Raw genomic sequence first — 18,696 nt, forward strand, 5'->3', positions numbered from 1 at the left:
ATGTTTTCAATAGTAGAATGTGGATACAAATATATTCATGGCACTGCCAGCTAAGTCAGCAGGTCAATAGGTAGAAATACTGCTGCAACATTTCCTTTGTGCAATAAGTGTGGAGTCTTTGGTCATTCTTATTCTCCAGTAACCTGTTGTCAAATAAGGAATCACGCACAAAACCCTGTGGCTTAAAGCAATGACATTTACTATTCTCAGATTTCTGCAATATAGGGGAAGGTTTTAGATATAAATGCCATTGCTCTAGTTAGCATCCATAGGGTCACCCCATAGTCTGGTTATTGGAATTAGCAGATGGCTGGCTTACTGGCACGTGATGCTGACTTTGGCTTGGACTTCTGTAGGGATCTGTGGTTGATATATGGCCTTTTTATTGGGTTACATAGTACTTTTGCAGTGTGGTTGCTATGTTTTAAGGATTGATTTCCAAAGAAAGAAATAGGTTAAAATTGAATTTCTTTTCTAATTTAGCCTTGGGATGTTTGTGGAATTCCGTTTGTGTATGAAAGGTCATGGCATTAAGTCTACAGTCAAAAGGAAGGGAATAAACGGTTACATTTTGAAAAATATTTTTATTAATTAAATTCACCTTTGAAAACGTTATTCCCGCATCCAGTGCATTCTGATTATTTATCCTTCTCCCCATTTTCCTCCCAGTCCCTCAAGTCCCTCTCTTTCCTGTAAGTCTCTTTCCCTCACTCATGCTTCTTTGTTTTGTTTTCTGACCCATTTAATTTATTAAAGCCAGCCCGGTAGACTGACCAGTAGATATACAACCAAGGACAAAGCCCAGTTGGCACAACATATACCTGATGAGCAATACATACATGTTCTGATCATGCTGGTAATGCTACAACACCCAGCTTTCCAAGCCAGGAGTCTGTGGCCTTTGCAGACTTTTTCTTGTTCTATAGCCTGCATGTCTCAAGCATCTATTTTATTTCGTATAATGTAATCATTTCTTTCCAACTACCACCGAAATTCATGAGATTATTATCATGGCATTGTGTTTGAGGACCTCCTGGTTGCTTGTTCTCATCCCTACTGTCACCTTTTTACTGCTTTGACAGCAGGGCATCTGAAGCAGAAACATGACCTTGTCGAATTGGTGCTAAAATCTTGCTCTGTGATTCACAGATATAAAATAAAATCCCACATATATATGCTAAAATAGTAAGGACATTTTATTTTTAAGCAACACAATAGACAAAATGATCCAATAATTCAGCTAAATTTTGGTGTTATCTGCCAGGATTCAGCTTTAGACCCTATGGTAAGTACTTTAATCCCACTTAGAAGAGGGAACAAAATAATCACCAGAGGCAGAGGGAGAGAGGGAACTAAGTGAGAGAGGAAAGGAGAGGAGAGGAGGAGGAAGAGGAGGAGGAAGAGGAGGAGGAGGAAGATCATGTATGGGAGAAGCCCAGAAGACCAGGAAAATAAATGGAAATACTCAGCTGCAGAGACTTGGGGATCAAGAAGCTCCCAGGACTCAGTGGGGATGACTTTAGCCAAAATGCCTGAGAGTGGGAGATGGAATCCTAAGTGACCACCTCTCCACCTCTGGCAGACAGACAGGGCCCCCAGTGAAGGGATGAGACCACTCACCCATATTTACAATTTTTGATCCTGAATTGTTTCTTTCTAAAGGAAATTCAGGGACAAAAATGGAGCAGAGACTAAAGGAGAGGCCATCTAGTGATCGTCCCAACTTGGGCTCCATCCAATGCAAGCGCCGAACTCTGACACTATTAATGAAGCTATGTTGTGTTTGCAGACAGGAACCTGGCCTGGCTGCTCTCTCAGTGGCTGTACCAGGAGCATACTGAGACAGATGCAGATACTTACAGTCAACCATTGGACTGAGGTCTGGGACCCCAATGGAAGAGGTAAGGAAAGGATTGAAGGAGCCGAAGGAGATGACAACCCCATAGGACAAACAACAGTATCAATTAACTAGATCCCTCAGAGCTCCCAGAGATTAAATCACCAACCAAAGAGCATACATGAACTTTTCTGTGTCTCCTGCTACATATGCAGCAGAGGACTGCCTTGTCTGGCTTCAGTAGGAGAGGATGGGCCTAAACCTGTAGAGACTTGATGCCCTGGGTAAGGTAGATGCTGGGGGGTGGTGGTGAGGTGGAAGTGGGTGGGTGGGGGAGCACACTTTCAGAGGCAAAGGGGCTGGGATGAAGAATTCTGGGAGGGGAAACTGGGAAGGGGCAACATTTGAAAAGTTAATAAATAAAAATAATTTAATAAAAGATTTTTTAAAAATAGAAATGAAAATACACTGATGGCTGTTAAGTGATATTTATGACAAAGAACCTATATTATTTTGTCTAAATTAGATAGTACCAGGTAATAGTTATTTTAAATTAATTGTTTAACCCTGACATACAGGTTTCATTGTGGGAGTTTTATATTCATGCATGGTTTTACTTTGTTTCTGTCCATTTCACCTCCTCACTGCTCAGCATACTGCGTTTGTGAGCAAAAGTTCATTGAAACATCACACAAAGACTCCCTGCTCTTCACTTCAGATAACAGTGTCCAACATAGGCCTTTATAAAAGGTCCCAGCCTGGGTGATGTAAGTAAGAGAAATGTGTTGGTTCACAGTTATGGAGGATTGAAATCTAAGGTCAAAGTTCCAGCAGGGTTACCTCCTTTACAGGGTTCTGTGGGAGAACATATTTTATGCCCTTTCAAGTTTGTGCCAGTGTTCTGACATTTTGTGTTTCTTGTGAACATACATCTCTCTAATTTTTAACTTTATATACCTACTCAAAATCCACCCCTTTACAGACATCCACAAGCTATATTGGATCAGAACCCACCTCACACCAGATGTCTTTATCATAGCTAACTATACACCCAGAAATCTTTACTACAAATAGGATCCTTTTTTAAGCAACTATGGCTATGACTTTAACCTATGAGTTTCTGGAGATACATTTCCAGCCTGCATGTGTTAAAAGTGAACTGTGGTAATGGCCTTCATAAGATGCTTAGTGCAGAGGGACATGTTTGTAGATGTTTAGCTGTCAAAAGCGTTTAATCTTTTAGAAAGCCGTTCTTGACTTTCTCCCACGTTGACTCTCTTGTGTGGGGATGTTCAACGCTAAGCATGCTTCTTCAGGGCCCTTGAGCCTGTGTTCCTGACTGTTGTGTTTTATGTTGTTAACCTTAGCCAAGCACTGTGTCATCCAGAGGCTTGTGTTGGGTTGACATGCCAGCAAGACATGCTGTCTTTCCCACCATAGCAGGTCTCAGACTTAGTATTTTTTATAAAAACAAGGTGCCCTTAAATTCTCAAATTCTTGCAACTGTCAGCAGAAAAATGTTACAATTTGAAGGAGAGATAAAGAATGAAAGTAACATAGAATTTTGCTTCTGGTATAGGGGCCACCCTGAAGTGACCATCACGAACACTCTTGGGAAATGGAGTTGCACAAAATGGATGCCTGGTAGGTCAATGTTTGTTCAGTCTATTAATATTCAACAGGCTTCTGGGTGGTCTTGAAGGCCGATTCTTCATATAACTCTTTTGGACACAGGCCTTCATTTATCAGAGTAAGTTATTTCTCCACTGACCTATTACACAAAGCATTAGAGGAAAATGTATAATGACTCAGATGCATTAGTAACCACAATGGAAATAAAAGTCACTATTAAAGTGACCACTGTAAACATCATTTGGAAGGTGAACTATCTAAAATGATATTTCCCTTGGAACTCCAGTTATGTTCTATTCACTGCTTCTCTCCCTCTTGCTGACAGTGTGTCAATGTTATTTTGAAACTATAGTCAGAGGGACCACACTAAAAGTTTTCCTTCATATTTAACTTTTTTTCATCTCCCTTTTCAGCTCTTAGTCATCATTGCTGATGACAGAGTTTTAATGTGCAGAGATCAATTATCTTGACACAGTAGATTCACTAACACCCAGTCTGCACCTAGTCAGTTGGCCATTGTTTTCAGACCAATTAGTCCTATGAAGCAGCTGGCATTATGGAATAGGGAACAGCAAAGGCAAAATCACTGAAATTGCATTTGTGGCTTTTCCTAATATTAAGGAGTAAGTTTATATATTGGCATCATGGTCCTTAGCCTTCTGCATTCTGAATTTCTCACTGAGCACACGGATCTTACTCTTGGGAATCTGTCACTCGTATTTGCCTATTTTGTTTTTTCCCCCAGTTTTCTCTTTCTTCTCGTGTCTTTCAACTCTCTCTGCAATTGTCAACTTCTCAGCTCTACTGTGTTCTACTGATGTCCTATTCTTGGTTTTATTTATTTATCTTTATCTTTTTTTTTTTTTTTGCAAGTGGTTAGGGTTTAATGTTTCCAAGTTCTTAGCCACTGATTCAAGGAGCTAAAGTAAAGTCCACAGACATTTTCAAAAATTTCAAGAAAACTTTATTTAAAACAAAGAAATACAAAATATCTGAATATACCGCATGTGAATAGCAGGACACATATTGAAGATACTCAAGGATCCTGATTGGTTTGGGCTTTCGTTATGGACTTGGAGAGAAGGAATGCTTTGGTTGTTAAGATTGTTTGGGCTGATGAACATGCCATATCATTTCTCTACTGTGTACTCCTTCCTATAATGCATCTGATTTTAACCATATCTGCCTGTCGATGAGGTTCCTCTCGGTAATGTCAGTCTTCTTATGGCCTGACGCAATTGTCAAAGTATAACTGACAGTTATATTGTCCATGACTTTTAGATTTGAGTCAGATATTTTAATAAATTATCTGTTACATAGTTTGGATTTTTTTTAAATCTGTGAATAGAAATTGACTGTAGTAGTTACTTCTCTTGTTATGACAAAATCCTGTCAAAAGAAAGTTATAGAACAAGGTTTATGTTGACAGAGTTCAGGTGGTATAATACTATAGTGGTAGAGATGAGGAAATCATAACCTCAGGGACAGAAGGCAGCTGCTCATGGCTAATTTTAGGATGTAGAGAACAGTGAATTGTTGCAAAACCTGCTTTCTGTATATGCGTACAATGCAGGACTCCCAGCCAATGGAATGGCTCACCTTTATGGATAAGTCTTCCACTTCCACTTACCTAATCTAGCTACTCCCTTACAGATGTACTGTGGGGTAATTGGCAGGCATTAAAGACTACACTGGTTCTCAGTTGAGATAAGTGAAGCCCCAGGAACATTAAGTGAGACAGTAGATACTTTCTAGTTTTCCAAGGAACTAGACTTCTTCACGTAACCACACCACAGTCCCCCCCAACTGGTAAGGTGGCATTGGTCACACAAAGTGGCTTAGTCAGGCCCCAAGTCCGTCCTCCTCAGATGAGGTAGACTCAGTCACGCTCCAAGACGCTCCTCCGAAGGTGAAGCCATGACTAAACTCAGGACAGAAGCAGAACCGCCCCCAAATATGTAGACAAGGTTTTCCCAAGCCTTCAGGCCAAGCCAATAGGAAGCACCTGTTGTCAGACTCTGAACCATTCTGAAAGTTGTATATATATGGGAGGGCTGCTCAAGAGTAAACGTGTGCAAGAATCATTCCATTGTCTGAGAGCTGTTGTAAGACGATTGACACCGCCCGTTTGGGAAGATATTTCCTCTAATGAAGCTTCTTGCACCCCGCACCGGAGCCTCCCACTGGCTTGGATCAGACTGACCAGGTGCTTCATGGCAGTGGCAGAGGATTAGATTCCCCCTTCCCTGTCCAGGGCTTTCCCTGTACCCACCCACCTAGCCAGACCTAGCAGCATGGCAGCAGAAGCCACTCCCCTCCGTGTGTGGCTTCCAGAACCCAGCCAGGCTCAAAGTCCCACAATGCACCTATAGGTTTATTTTTTATAACTTCTTGTTTCTTTGTGCGTTTTATATCATTCACTGCGGCCCTGCTCATATTTACCCTACACCCTTGCAACCTCCTCACCAACACACACACACACACACACACTACACACGCACATGAAACACACACATGTGCACTCAAACAACAACAATATATCATCATGGAACCTATAATGTGTCACAGCGCGCCCCACAGTATATCTCTCTGCCTATAAATCTTCACTTGCAAATGTTCATTTCATTCTCTGGTTTGAGATCTTTGTCTTCTGTGATGCCATCGATATTTGATCCTCACTGAGATTCTTCCAAGTTGTCCCGTTGTTGCTCTGTGTCATGGAGATCGCGCAGCTTTGGAACAGCAGGACTGGCCCTTTCATGCGTCTGAACAATTGGCAGGTGATTGGGGTAGGTCAATTCAGAGCGCTGGATCTGGACCTGGATCTGGAGTCACTGGCTCCCCCTTATCCATACTAGCAGGGCAAGCTCTCCCGCAGTGCTTTATAATGCCACCATCATCAGGAGGTAGAGTCAGCTCTTCTGCTCTCATGCCCTTGGACCGGCTCATCCACAGCCCATGTGTCCAGAGCCAGTTCCACTGTTTTGCCCAGGCAAGACATAAAGCCTGGTCTCCTGAGTGCTATAGCCATGGGGCCAGCTCACCCGACTCTTGCAGCTGGCGAGAGGTAAGAGGAGGTAAGCATTACCTCCAGCACACAGGCCACCTTATAGCAGATGAGTTGCGGGACCAGTTCTCCTCCCTCTTCTGTTCTTGTTCTTGGGGCTGCCAACTCTCTCCCCCACACCACCAAGGTCAGCTCTGATGTCCTGGCAAGGAGCTAGGCCTGCTCGCTCAAGTGTTGCAGCTGGTTAGGGGCAAAGCTAACTGTCCTGTGTGCAGCTTTCCTGACAGCTAGAGGTGAGGAGTGTCTGCATGCAAGCCATCCCTCGGCAGCAGCCAAGTGGGGAGTGCCAGAATCCGCTTTCTCACACTCATGAATCCGAACACACTCACCTGCTGCCAGGGCCAGCTGTCTGGGAGAGCTGCAGGGTCCTCTCAGCCAAGTACTGCCACCAATGAAAGATGAGGCTAGTTCTCTAGAGCCCCATATCCAGTGAGGGTCCAGGCCAGTTTTGCACAGTCCCAGAATATCCATGTGGTTCGCAATGTTCTCTAGAGGCAATACGAGTCATAGACATCAGCATTGACCCCTGATCGACTCAGACTTGGCCCTCAACAGAAGACCAGACTGAGATCCCACCATAGCCACAGGTGGTGAGGTTTGCCATCTCAGTGACAAGTCTCCAGTTTCATCTCACAATGCTCAGGATACTCTGCTCCTCTTTCTCTCTCATATAAACACCATACACTTCCACACTGTGGTCCCTTCTGCTGTAGGCTGGTCACATGATTGGCAGGCTTCTGGATGACCCCCTGTATCCATGCTGTGTGACACGGGGGCAAGCTGAAGTGTGTAACCCACCTGTGCCATGCCCTGGAGGGCAAGTCTGTGGGTGGCATGGACATCTGCTGGTCTGTGTTTGTCTTCTTCCTCCTGTACCGCGCTGCCTGGGTTTAATTCTATTGTGTCCCATCTTTTGAGACTCTGAGTATAGGATCTACAGAAACTGTTCCAGGTCTCCTGATCTGTGCAATTTGGTAGCAATGTGTTATATAGCAATGCAATATTTATATGAAAAAAATCCAGATTATACCAACATCATCATTTCCTTTTATTTTTATTTCCTATTAGTTTTTAGAGCTCTAAAATTCTCCTGGTGGAGTGTGAAAGTGTTTTATTCTGGTAGGTTTAATTACCGTAGTCTGGTTCTAAGTTCATTATACCCACTGAGCTTTGTGGTTCCTGGAGATTAAACTTTGTGGGGGGGAAAATACAAAAAGCAGATTTAATTCTTGGGGGATAAGTTTTTATTATTTCCTACTGGTGAGTAAAGCATTAGCACTTTAACAGAATTTCTCTTTGTGTAGAATCTACTCAGTTCATGTAATAACTAAATATTTATTAAGTCAAACGAGAAAAGAGTTTAGAAATAGGAGTTCACGAAACAGAATCTCAGAAAGTGAAAATCTGTAGAAGTCATTGCCAATTCATAGTAAATTCATAGCAAATCCTCTGGGGAGAGAGGAAGAGGAAAAGTAGTTATTGGTTGTTAAAGTAGAGTTGCATACCAATGAAGCCAGCATTTAGTGGTTGAAAATAAAGCTTACTTATAATGTCTCTAATGTTTATGGCTGGGCTGGGTTCTTATTCAGGCTGTAATAACCAGTATTTGTTGAGTTTATTCCTATATGTCTACTGATGCTGTGGAAAGCAGCCAACATCCCAGGCACATCCAGAATGGCCTCCAAAGGGATGAGTTGAATGTGCTGTACTTGATTTCTCACCCACCCAATAATATTCAGGTTTTGTTCTTTTAAAGGGAAGGAGTGAAGGAAAAGAAAGTGGGGGAGATGGGGAGAAAGGGAAAAAAGAACCAAAGGAGGGAGCAAAGTAGGGAGAGAGGAAGGGAGAGAGGGACATATACGTCCCAAGCACACTGACCAAATTTAAAGGGAAACAGGAAAAAACTTTTGATAAAAACCCAATTATAAATTAATTGCTTTTTAATAGCCATGACATACTATCTTGTAAAAGAAGTCAAGAGGAAAAGTGAATATTGTTTGCAGTTGTAGTCTGTCATGGCGGGGAAGCATGATGTAGAAAGGCATTATAACAGTGACAGGAGAAACACAAGGCAGCTGGTTACTCTGCATTTTCAGCCATGAATTAGGGAGATGAATGCAGGCACTCAGTTTGATTTCTTCTTTTCCCCCTCTCCTTTTAATCCACATTACAGCCCATGGTTGTGTTTCCTTGGCTTAATTTAACCTCCTTGGAAAGACTGTCTCAGATGAGCCCATGGTGCATCTCTTAAGCGATTTTAAATCATCAACTTGACACTGAAGATTAACATCACAAAATATAAAGCTGTGTTAAAATGTTAAAAAGTGTGTGTGTGTGTGTGTGTGTGTGTGTGTGTGTGTGTCAGAGAGAGAGAGAGAGAGAGAGAGAGAGAGAATTAAGGTCATTAAGAATTTGTTTCTTTCAGGAAGTTTTAGCACGGACTTTTTCTTAGGAGAAGGTACAATTTATCTTGACTTTCAGAAAAACAAAGTACAAGATAAATGTATAGTACGTGGTACAATGTATGAAGTTATAAACAAATAAAAATGTTTCTGTGAAAGATATGTTTTCCAAAATCAGTAAGAAAATGTTGGTATTATACTTTTCAAATCTTAGCAGTATCTAACTTACTAGAAAATAAGTTGTCTTCTCTATTTTTCCATGGATTTATTACAGTATGTTGTTTGGTTAAAACATAAAAGAAAATTCTGGCTTTATGAAGCTGCTTAAATGAAAAAATGTGGGAACCATAAAGACATCCTGAAAAGGTCTAAGTGACTCCTAGGATCTTTGTAGCATAAGTAATCAGTGAAAGAACTGAAAATGAAAAGATGTACTATATATCTCTATATTTCTATATCTACCTATCATCTATCTATCTATCTATCTATCTATCTATCTATCTATCTATCTATCATCTACCTACCTACCTACCTACCTATGATTAAAATGGGCTATTCACTGTGAATTTTTTTTTTTAAATTTTAATTTATTAATTTGCTGATGTACAAATAACCACTCTGATTTTTGGGCCAGTGCCCCAGTTCCCCTTGCCACCATGCCAAAATTGGAACAAATGACAAACTTTAGTGATGGGGAAACATTTCAAAGAATTTGGTCAAATGTTTTCGTAGAATTTATAAAACAGTGGCCCATATGCTGAGCCGTACACCCAGTTTTAGACAAATGATATTTTCTCTAAATTAAAAAGTAATATCAAAACTTTTGTATACATGCCTTTTCCTCAAAGCTGGCCTCTCACTTCCTGATGACCTGGGCAAAGATATCTCAGAAGTCAGAGACTGGGTGGGGAGTGGCATTTCCTAAGGTTTGGAATAAAAAAGGAATGAATTGAAGGAATGAATTGAAGTTGTTCTTGCCAGAAGTTGCACAAAGTTCTTTATAACTTCTTAATTAAGAGTAACTCAAGGGGTGAAGGAGGTGAATGTCAGGTCTGGTTTTAAAGCTTTGAGACACCCACATGACTCTGGTGAGAAATTGAGACGAAGTAAATCCCTTCCTGATGCTTACATATTGTAGAGGAAAGAGATTTTAAATTGCCAGCATGCGATACCTCAATTATAAGTATAGAGAATGTCTTTGAACAGAAGAAGGGAAGATAATCATACCCAACCTTCTCCGAGCTCCACTGCTGTTAACAACTGGTCTCTTTTTTGGCATTTATCTTTTTAACATTGGTAATAAAAAACAACTTACAAGAATTCACATTTTTTTTTGGAATACACATTTATCTTTGGAATGAACTATAAAAACAGCTTTTAACAAAGTTAACAAAGATACAGTATAATTTTTCAGAAGAATCTTATCTTGTGGGTATGAACAATGACTTTAAAGGTTGTCACAAGTGACTTGCATGGGAGTAATGGGAACAAATGTCCAGGAAGCCTTAGATCCTCCGAGGAAACTGTGTTCCCATTTCCTTCCTCCTCCCATTCGGAGGGATGTGAAGTTTGTGTTGTTCTCCTGGGAGAATAATTCTCTCATTTCCATTAGGAAGATGATTTATTGAGGGTACTTCCTTTTTCTTTTATAATTGGATCCAAAAAGGAAAAAAAAAATCATGACAACGTGATGGCATGCTTCCTTTGTACAACCGTTCTGTGTTAATGTTGTAGCAGTTTGTCTTTAATCTGAGTCACAGACACCTTCTGATCCCTGTTGTAACCCTAGCTGGTAACACACAGCAGTTACTACTGTGCATTGGTGGTTTGCAGGGGTTTGGTGGAGAGGTGCAGGGGATACAGCTCCCCAGTCTCTCACTAGAGATCATTTAGCCTGTAATAGATACACCCTAGGGCCATCTCGGAGTAGCCGGATGCTGAGTAGTTTGGGACTGCACACTCAGTTGTTAAAAATGAATTTGGCTGCAGCTGGAAAATAAGTTGCCGTATGGAAAAGCATTTTGTTTCCACGTACCGGTACTTTTGCAAAGACTCCTTTAGTCCTCATTGAGCTTCAGGGAACTTTTTAAAAACAGTTCAGCACGTCTTTTAAACACCACGTGTCTGCATCCCGACAGGGGGCAGCTTCCACAAACCTACAGTGGGCCATTGCAGGTCCCTTTACTCAGGGGTTGTTCATACCTTGTCCTCAAGTAAAGTAGGTTTGTAGTCAGTTATGGAGTTATGGAGAGGCATGGGTTGTGCTAAAATATGGACACTTCCTTTAAAAACCGTAAGTGTGGAGTGGAGGAAAGAGCACCTCCGAGAGGAAAGAGGTTCAGGTTCTGGTCTTGGACACACGACATTAAGCCATTAGTAGCCCAGCTCTGTATTTTCAGTAAGGCATTTTAGACAGCTCGTTCTAAAGATTTTAGATATAGTAAACATTTCATAGACTACCTCTATTACCCGGATGAACACGTTTTACGACAGATTCGAAGTTAAAGTAGCTGTGACTTGGTTTTGGCTCAGCGTGAGTCGGGTAGTTTAACTGATAGGTACATGTACAGGTTTCACCACTCTGTGAGAGAGGATGAACACCGTTTCGTTTTAGGAAACTTCAGCCACACATAGCCTTTATTACTGAAAACGACTGAATTCTCAACCCACATTGGCTTCTTTTTAGCTATCTGACTTCAAGTAAGTTACTTTAACCCTCTGGTCCTCAATTTTTCCATCTGCAAAAATCAAGAGCCTGAAGGACTTAAACGTTTCTCTAGCGTGGACCCACGGTTGAGCTGGGGAAAGAGTTAAGATAAACAGTGGTCTGTCCTGCCTCATCTCTGATGCTTTCCACAGAACTAGTCACATAGATTGATCCAGGATCTCCAATCAGGCACAGCCCTGTCTGGGGTAGTGAAGTGTATTAGTTAGTGCCTAGCCAGCCTGTCACAGATCAGTGTGAACAAAGACCAACTGTATCTACACCAGATTCTGGAGGGGTGCAGAGAGCTTGGGTTATCTAGTCTGTGGGTGTTCATTGGTAGATTCAGAAATATGGCAGTGTTTTTACAATTACGTGGCCCTATATACTTGTATAAACTCATGGCTGAGCCTTCTGAAGTGGCCTCTCAAAGTGCCATAGGGTAATGACAGCTACGACAATCCTAGGGACACTAATATGTCAGGTTCACATTGTTTAGGAGGATCAAGTCCAGTGTGTTGTGCATGTTAGGCAAACACCCTACCAATTAGGCTACATCCTACATCAAGAAGTGGCTGGCTGGCTTGCTTGCTTCCTTTCTTTCCATCTGAAATACTGCCCTCCTGCTGGTCCTCCCCTCGCAGAGTCCTTGCCACCTCCCTGCCTTTGCCTCAGAGAGGGTGCATGCAGCCCCTCTGGGTATCACTCCATCCTGGTGCATCAAGTGTCTCCCACTGAGGCAGGTCAAGGCAACCCTCTGTTACATATCTGCTAGGGGCCTCAGTCCAGTCTGTGAATGCTCTTTGGTGGGTGGCTCAGTCTCTGAGAGCATCCAGGGTCCAGGTTAGTTGATACTGTTGTCTTCCTGTGGGGTTCTCATTCTCTTAAGGGTCTTTAACCCTTCCCCCAGCTCATCCCAACTCTTTTAAAAGGGTCCCTGACCTCTGTTCAATGTTTGGCTGTGGGTATCTGCATCTGTTTTAGTCAGCTGCTGTGTAAAGCCTCTCAGAGGACAGCCATAGTCGGTTCCTGTCTGTAAGCATAATAGAACATCATTAAGAGTGTTGTGGATTGCTGCTTGCTCAAGGGTTGGCTAGAAGTGACTTTCAAAAAGAAAAAAAAAAAGAAAAAAATGAGGAGGAGGAGGAGGAGGAGGAGGAGGAGGAGAGACTTTTCTTTCATCCCCTCTTTTCTTCCTTTGTTCCTTTTCTTTATGCAGCCCTCAACAAGTGGTGCTTAAACATAGCTTCTTCCACATATCTTGGGAAAGGGACTTTATTATGGCACATGTATTAAGGCAAAATACATTTTAAGAAATATTGAGCTCCATGATTTGGAACTTCTCTCCAACTCTAAAATTCTAAAAGTACTCAAAGATCTCACTTTTCTTGTTCAAAATATTCCCAGCTTAGTTCTAATAAAAGTTAGACTCACTGGTGTCTTTGAAGTATCAAAACTTGAAAATTTGTCATTAAATATTTCATTTTAAACCAAGAAATATTAAATTAACAACAAATTTAAAAGAATCAATAATTCAATGTGGTTTGTAGGAGTTCAAAGATTCTTTTAAATAGTAGGTATAGATTTTATAACTTTATTTTTATTGCATTCTTGTTGGGCTCAAGCATTTTTCTTTCTTATTCTCTTTAAAACCAAGAGGAAAAGAGACAAAGTGGTAGTTCTCTAATTTCATCTGGACTCTATTTTTAAAGCTGAAATATTTTTCTCTGACTTGAATAAAATATAAATAACTGTTATTATCTTATAAGTTCAAATTTTTAGTTTTAACTTCCTGTTTATTTTATGGTTTTTCAGTTCATTGAGTATGTTTGATTTCTTTGTACTTGCTTGCTTTCTGTTGAAATGATTTATAGCCCCGGCAATTATATTAGTGGAAAAACATGGAAAAGTAGAGAAATGAAAACTGCTATTTTTATAATAAGATGGCCTTTTTTTATACTTCAAAAATCTTCAGATTTCATGAATTTCCATTCTGGTGAGATGTTTGAACAGCAATGGGTCTCAGTTTTTCAGGCTAGCCTCAACTTAACTTCATTGCCATATTTACTTAAAACTTGCCTTACAAATATTTACCTCCACATCTACCTACTAGTGAGAACATACCACAACAAGGTTACTGCATACAGTTCTCCCCCTGTGTTTTACTGGTGGACATGGTTTGGATTTGATAGCAAAGAGTTCAATTTAACTTCAGGTCTCCTAGGGACAGGCTAAATGTTGCCTTTTCTTTCTTTAGAACATTTTTGTAATCTCAGCTGCACTGTGTTCACAGCACACCCAGAGGGTTTCCTGAAAAGCAAATTTCTGAATGTCAGGGAAATTATCTGGGCAGTTCAGTGGGAGCAAAGTGAAATAATTGTGGAGAGAAAACAGGTAATGAAGCAGAAGACGTTGTGGCAGGATTCGACTAGATTTTACACAGTCTACTTATGTAAACACTTCCCAGCTCTTCATGGAGTAAGTTACCTTGATAATTAGTTTTCCAGACCTAGAGAGAAACATGAAGGCCTAGGCATCATAGATCTTGTAAATTTGATTAAGACTAAACCACATGATGTAGTTTTTCATTGTGTGCAATACACATTGTATGCAAGACACACGGTGTGTAGTGTCTGATCCTCTCTGTGACTTTCGTAGCTCTTCCTGCAGCCCGACTGTTCACTCAGATGGACTAAATTTCCTGCCACGCTTATTGCTGTCCCTACTGCTTTTGTTACTTCTCCTTGAAACAGAGCTTCAGATTCCTGTCCTTTTGAGCAGAACTGGTGGTGCTGTGAAAGCATGCTTAGGGTACTTTCGATATGTAAGAAGATGGGATTGAAAAATATGAACTCTACTACATGTTACATATAACAGATCTTTGACTTTGGCAGGGACGGTGCAGCTCCAATGGCTCCATTGCCAGTTTAACACATGAACTTTCTCCTCAGACTCACCAGCATAACGCCTTTTAACTCATGCCTACATAGTTCTGGCGTTGGAGACTCAAAGCTTCCAAAAGATCTACTAGAAATATCTTTTCGTGACAGTAAAGTGTATTTAGTTCTGTCATTTATAGCACCTGTTGGTTCATTATGTGTGCCGCTCTCTCCCTCCCTCTGTCCCTCTCTCTATCTTTCCTTCTCTCTCAGCTTCTCTTGTTTCCTCCTTTCCTCCTTCTCCCTGTCTCCATGTTCCTGTTTGTCTGTCTCTGCCTGCCTGCCTGTCTGTCTGTCTCTCTCTGTGTATGTGTGTGTGTTTGTGTACAAACACTCATAACAAATATCCAGAACCATTTCTGTGGCTCAGCCTTGAAGTATTTGATAACACCGTGTCTGTCCATCTGATTGTTTTCATTTTCAGGCTAAGTGACTTCAAATCCTCTCAACTACTCCTCACAGTCGGGGCTGTCAGCTGGGGTTTTGAGTGCGGCCACACATCCACACATGCTGCTTCAGCTGATTCTCAGAGCAGCTTGTCAGACATTTGTTCGTGAAGCACTGCACTGACGAATTTACATTGAGGAATTTGAGGGACAGCAAATGCTTAGGGGCCCTGATAATTACATATTTTTTAAATAGCCAGTTTTTCTTTTCTTTTTATATTTAGTATTTGAAAGGAGGGGTTTTTAGCTTAAGCATAATTTGATCTAATGCAATTTCACTAAATTTAATTTGAAGTGTCTTAATATTTAACCAAGCACAGACATACTAGGAGGTCTTAGTTTTTAAGCTGTGATGTGTAAGATGAGGACAGGAGAGAAATAATTAATTTTAGATATTTCGTGTTTGTTAAAATACGTGCTCTAATTAGATCTTTATACAGCTAGAAAAAAAATCTAAGTTCCATCAAGAAAATATTTATAATATTTCCTGAGGTACATTTGCTCTTCCTTGTACTATTTCTAATTTCTAGTTTTTATTTGTACTGCTCTTTTCTCTCCATTGGCTATTCTGAATATTTTACCAATGAGCTCAGAAATTTCCAGTCACTTATTTAGCATCAAATACCAAAAGGATACTGTCTCTTTTTAGGTAACAAAGTGCACTTTCTCATGGGAAACTGCTTCTACCTGAGAGGTACAGTTTTATTTTGTGTACTTTACCTTCTAAATGTTACCTTTCATGCTGTAATGAATTCAAGAGGAAACCCTACCCTTTCCTCCAAGTGACTCATGAGGTAATGCCTGACAGATTAACACTACCGTATGACTAATAGGCGTCTTTCTTGCTCGTAAGTTTCTACGTATTTCATTGCATTCACTGCAATGGACACGCCACAGGCTACAAGGCTCTTTCTAAAAATAGAATTATGGAAAGCATTGCTTCAAGATTCAGAAATCCCATTCAAATAAAGTTATTAAGTTGGGGTACAAATACCAGAGTTAATGATGCTGTACTCTAATGTTTTAGCAATAATATTATGTATGGGTGGTGCTAAAAATTTAGGTCATTAACATCATTATAAAAGTATTCAAAACATATACCAAAGTACACAGTATCTCTATGAACTATCTGATAGGAAATGGAAGCTACAACCCTATTTATAAAACAAAGCCACTTGCAGAAACATTGATTATTCTGACATATAAATATATATATTTAATTTTCTACTAACTTTTGTGTGGACTCCGTACATTGTATTTTGACCATTTTCACCCACCTCTTCCATCTCATTGAAGATCCCCACATTCCAGGCCCATACAACTTTATGTCCTTATGCATTTTCTTTTTAAATCAAAATCTACTAAGTCCCATTAGAGCCAAACTCTTAGAGAAGATCTCTTTTTTTTTTCAACCCATTTTTCAACAATGCTGAATCTCCAAATTTATTAAAGGAGGTGAGTCTTTTTTTCTCTTCTTTTATTGGATATTTTCTTTATTTACATTCCAAATGTTATCACCCTTTTCAGGTTTCCCATCAGAAATGTCCCTATCCTATTCCTCCTCCCTCTGCTTCTATAGGAGTGCTCCCCACCCACCAATCCACTCCCTCCCACCTCCTCACCCTGGTATTCACTTACACTGGAATCCTAGCAATTACCTATAATGTTAGAGAAGACAAAGAAACAAGTAATGCTGTAATAATATTAAAATACTAGAATTCTTTATCCTCTGGTATTCAATTTTAAAACACTTCTTATGTGTTTTGTAAGTACAGGTGTTTTGTCTACCTGTATGTCCACACATCACATGCATGTCTAGTGCCCTGTGGAGACCAGGAGTTGATGTTGGCTCCTGTAGAACTGGAGTTACCAAAGGTATAAGCAGCCATGTTGGTGTTAACAATTGAACACAAGTTTTCTTCTAGAGCAAACAGTGCTCTTAATAGATGAATCATTCATACAGTTCCTCATCTTATGTTTTATACAAAGTTTTTTCTATTATTTTATCCACTTGTTAGTCATATACTTGAGTAGACACAAAACATCTCTTATTTAGGACTTTCAGGGGCTTCATTATTATTTTTTAGTCATTTATTTATTTATTTATTGTTTTAGTCATTAAAGATTGCTTCAATTTGGACACTCGAGGTTTTGATACTTTTGAAACACATGAAAAAATATGTCACGTTGCATTTTGGATGTGCAGGAGCCCAGCCAGAAGCCTAGGCTTTGGGACAGTAACACATAAACATGACATGGTAAGATAGATACAGAGACAGTCATACTAAAGGGCAATCCAGATTACATTCAAATATTCCTAAGAGGGAAACTGTAAGGTTAAGCTTTTAAGATGGATTCCCTCCCCCAAGATCAGTTTTCCTCTGAGATGAATTGTAATTTTATGATTTTTGGTCATCTTCTCTAGTGCTCCTACCTAGCTAATTTATCTAATGATAAATTCATTAGATAATTTTCAAGTTATTATACTTAAGATGCTACAGCCACTTAACTTTCCAGCAATAAGAAGCAGAAGAGGAATGAGCATTATATCCAGATGTAAGATGTGACATTAAGAATGTTCGATCCCAGGAGTCTATCAGTTATAGTGGACAAATATCGAACAGTTGCTGTTTATATTGGATGGAAAATTTTGGACAAGTATTATAAGAGATGATCATGCAGGTGTTCCTCTGTAAGAGAACATGAAGGTAGGGGTGTGTCTGTTTCCCTTGAGTACATTTGGAAAATTATTTCTATTTATCAGGAAGGATTTGGAAATTTTTTTGAAAAGTTAATAATTTATCGTATTAGTTGCTTGCTAGTAGATTGTTTCCTGTTGAAACAATTGAAAACTACAGGAAACTGCATTGAGCAAAGGGAAAACCCTACCTGTCTCCTCCCTTTTTATTAGGTACTTGGGAAGGGAGGGGACAGGAAGAGAAATGACAGGTATTCACGGTATTTGCCATAATGGGATATAAAATTGAACACTGTATTCATAGCTGAGCACAAGTGGTAATGGTTCTACTGTATTTGACCTTTAGAGGAAGAGATAAGGAAAGCTGGATCAGTTAGCTCTTAGTTAGTAAGGCTGAGTTCCCACACCTTTGTTCTGAAATGTGCCAAACAGAGCAGATTAACAAGCAGTTAAAGAAAACTCCTGCTTTGATTATCTTAGAATTCTTGTTATTTTTTATTTCTCCTTCTCAAAAATCACTATTTTATTTTTACATTTTTATTCTTTGACAATTTAACAGAGAGGACATGTTCATAGTGCATTTTCTCATACTCTCTGTCTTACCTCCCTTTCAACTGTAACACACACACACACACACACACACACACACAAAGGCAGATGCACATATAAAGGCACAAACACAGATATACAATTAAAGGCATACACACAGACACACACAACACAGACAGACACACACAAACACAAAGACACCCACACACATATACACAGATGCACATAGATACATACATTCTTAAAATCATTCTTGTCACTGAAGGATGATTCAGAAGTAGCCAGACTGTATTATAAATTATACTCAGCCCAGAACCAACATGTCTGTGTGTAAGTTTGAAAATTGTCTTATTAACTTTGAGTATGTGACCTCATCTTTCTTTGCTGTATTTTTACTTATAGCATGGAGAGAGTTGCTTTGC

This window comes from Micromys minutus (assembly GCF_963924665.1).
Source record: "Micromys minutus genome assembly, chromosome: 7".
Classification (NCBI taxonomy): Eukaryota; Metazoa; Chordata; class Mammalia; order Rodentia; family Muridae; genus Micromys; species Micromys minutus.